Source organism: Poromitra crassiceps (genome assembly GCF_964638095.1).
Source record: "Poromitra crassiceps genome assembly, contig: HAP1_SCAFFOLD_2399, whole genome shotgun sequence".
Lineage (NCBI taxonomy): Eukaryota > Metazoa > Chordata > Actinopteri > Beryciformes > Melamphaidae > Poromitra > Poromitra crassiceps.
Window position 1 is genome coordinate 2,445 of NW_028150027.1, and position 3,556 is coordinate 6,000.

The 3,556-nt window shown below is 50.9% G+C and overlaps 1 pseudogene across 1 annotated transcript; it reads right to left on the reverse strand.

Annotated features, from left to right (window-relative positions):
- Positions 1–254: 254 nt before the first annotated feature.
- LOC310772223 (homeodomain-interacting protein kinase 2 pseudogene) lies at positions 255–1,433 on the reverse strand (annotated as a pseudogene). The gene has a single exon. The product of its transcript is annotated as a homeodomain-interacting protein kinase 2 pseudogene (transcript).
- Positions 1,434–3,556: the final 2,123 nt, after the last annotated feature.

Here is a 3,556-nt window from a genome sequence, read left to right on the forward strand (position 1 = left end):
GCTCATAAGACTGGCAGCAAATTTGAGCCTTTGGCCAAATAATCAGCTCAACTCTGAAAACATTGCTATAAAAGCAGGCGGATAAATCAAACAAGATGCGTAAAACACTATGATCATTTAAACATAACTACCCTTCCCTCCCTTTCATCAGTGTGGCCGTCATGTTACATGTTTCTAACACGAATGAGCACATCGAAATTGTGGTATTCTATCCATTTAAAATAATAAAACAATTATCTCTCAAATGGTGCCTCTTACCTGTAGTATCTGGACTGCAGATAGGTGGAGCAGACGGCCTTGGAGACGTGGCTGGCTGAGCCAAAGTCAATGACTTTGACCCTGTAGGGCTGTCTGGACGGGTCCACCAGCATGATGTTCTCTGGCTTCAGATCAGCGTGGATCAGTCCCAGGCTCTTCAGCTTCATGAGGGCCGTGGCCACCTGCTGTAGGACGGGTCGGATGTATTTGAGGGGCAGAGGGCTGAACTTGTTCTGCTTGAGGAAGTCGTACAGGTTCTGCTCCAGCATCTCAAATACCAGGCACGTGTGGTTCTTGTGCTGGAAGCACTCGTAGGCCTTCACAAAGTTGTAGTCGTCCGCATTCTCCGTGCTGAGACGCGCCAGGATGCTGACCTCGATCTGGCCCTGCCGTGCGTACGACGGGTGGTTTTTGAGGATCTTGATGGCCACGATCTCGTTGGTGCCCCGCTTCCAGCACTTCACCACCTGTCCAAAGGTCCCTCGCCCCAGGAACTCCAGCACTTCGTAGGTGTTGGTCATGGAGCAGAGTACCTCGTGCTGCACCAGCTGGTAGTCCCCCTCGTTGTTGGAGCCGCTGTTCTTGGAAGTGGCCGTGGAGGTGGCGGTGGCCACCGTCGTAGCCACCGTGGCCCCGCTGGCCGCTCCGTTCTGGATCATCGGCGGGCCGTGCTCCTCAATGATCTGCACGCTGCTGTTGTTGTCGAGCTCCTCACTCTTGCGCTTAAGCCCGCATCGCTGGTAGGTATCCAGGAGGCTGACCGTGCTGCGGCGCGTCAGGTTGTGAACGCCGAGCCCGCCGCCCGCGCCGCTGCCCCCACCGCCGCTGCCGTTGCTGCTGCTGCTGCCTCCACCCCCGCTGCCCAGCAGAGAGCCCACGGCCCCCGAGGTGCTGCTGGCCGAGGCGAGCACAATGTGGCCTGTGCTGGCTGGGAAGATGAGCGCCTGCTCGTAGGGCAGGGTGGCGCTGGCTACCTGCAGAGACCCGTTGATGATGCCCAGGGGCCCGCTGGCGGCCGACACGTTCTTGCTGCTGTTGTGGCTGTAGACTTTGCTGTGCGTGCCGTACCCTGTCATATCCCAGTTGCAACTCTGCTCCACCTTCAGTTTCTTCACGCTAAAGAAGGCACTTGACTGGAGAGTGTGAGGGGAAAACACTTGCACATGCGAGGCCATACCTGTGACAAGAGAGGGGGGGGACAGAGGGGAGGGGGGCAAAGAGGAGACAGGAGGGGAGAGAAAGTGAGAGAGGTTAGGAATTTGAGACAGTGTCTGAAACACGAGTGGTCGCCAGGAGCTTTAAATAAAGAGCGCTTGGGTCAAAGCAGGTCATTCAAACACATAGGGTCTACGCTGATGCATCATCTGGACTGTAAAAGCATTAAGTGACCGTCAAACCCTCATCTAGCATTGCTTTAAGAGTTAAGAGTTAGAGCACAATTATTTTTGCGACTACAGTAGTACAATACGTTTTGTGTTTTTCTGTGTGTCAACACACTTCAGTTAGTACAGTAGTAAAACTGCATTAATGGGACATTTCAGGGAAATTGTTTTGTAATTACAATGTGCTCGAGTGACATCACCGATGACATCACTGGTGACATCGACATCGACATCATAGAGCCAAAGTCCCACGTCTTCCGGTCGGGGCCTACACGCACCATCATCGGATTGTGCCATGAGGTACACATTATGTTTGTCAATTTAACATAATAACTAGGGTTGGCATCGAGCATCGTCGATGGCCCGACCCCCCATCGACCTCTGAGCCTTCTACATCGGACCATTGTGATGTCCATTTGTGAGGGCAAATATGCACAAATGTGGCAAAGAAATGTATTAATAGATAGTAATGACTAATTAATATATCCACCACAGGCTAAATAGCCTCAGCTCTGGTCACAGTTTCAGTTTCAGCACCAGCCCCTCTGCCTCCCTCTCTCTGGTGAGCGCTGCATGCTGTCTGCCCCCCCCCCCCCCCCCCCCCCCCCCCCCCCCCCCCACCCCCCACCGCCCCCCCCCACCCCCCACCCCCGCGCGCGCCAACGACGATGCCAGCGTCCAGCGTGATGTTTCACTGTGGAAACATCTCGATTGACATCGCACAACCCTATTTGCAGGTCAAGAATGTTGCAGTTTGTCGTAAAACCGTTGCACTATAAGTTATAAATCAGAAAGACCACACACAACCAGTCGCATAAGTGACGTCTCTCGCGCCATGCCATGTTGGTGTTGATGTGAAATATATTGTGCGAGACGAGAGATGTAGTTCATGGAGTCGTTTCATACAAAACTAAACGTTACATTTGTTTTACGACAAACTGTGGCTTTCTTCACATGCAAAGTTATCTTTTAAATTGAGGAGAAATCACATGTGTGCTTCATGGCACAATTCAAACGGGATCAAAACATTCTTGTCTTTTGCCGTTCACCACCACTCTTTTTTTTCCCAACGCTGGTGCGTGTGCCGAAGCAGGAAGTCGGCGGTGCACATAGACAGAGTGACATCACTGATGAAGAGACATTTCTTGACCCAGATAAACTCTGGGTTGAGTGTGTGAAGCTAAACACATGAGTTGGTATGAATTTGGTCATAATAAAAGTGTGCCCATGGCACATCCTCTCCAGAGCCTCCACCCAAGAAATGTGCGCACAAAGCGTGCAGATTTCTCATTGTTATATAACTAAAATGAAAGGCAGAATGTTTAGCAGAAAGATAAGCAAGTTTAGATTGAGTGCTTATGTCGACCACTGATACAGGCAGAGGAAATGCCATTTCCCCACTGTTCCCATCTGCAGCAATGTAAACAGGCTGACTGAATACTAAAAGAATAGCCTTTCATAGGACAGTCCCCAGAGACATTAGAGCAATACAACGCTGTACACAAAGATGGGCCCACAAAAAGTTGTGTGAGTGTCAAGGAATGATCACAATTTCCTTCCCAACTAGACAACCCAGCTTACTGGTGCACAATACTGACTTTAAGGAAGGATGTGGACCAAATTTCATTCAACTGACTATGGAGACAACAGAGGGGCATTTCCTGCTAAACTACAGCTAGGCTGTGCTCTCAACTCCTGCTAAACTACAGCGAGGCTGTGCTCTCAACTCCTGCTAAACTACAGTGAGGCTGTGCTCTCAACTCCTGCTAAACTACAGCGAGGCTGTGCTCTCAACTCCTGCTAAACTACAGTGAGGCTGTGCTCTCAACTCCTGCTAAACTACAGTGAGGCTGTGCTCTCAACTCCTGCTAAACTACAGTGAGGCTGTGCTCTCAACTCCTGCTAAACTACAGTGA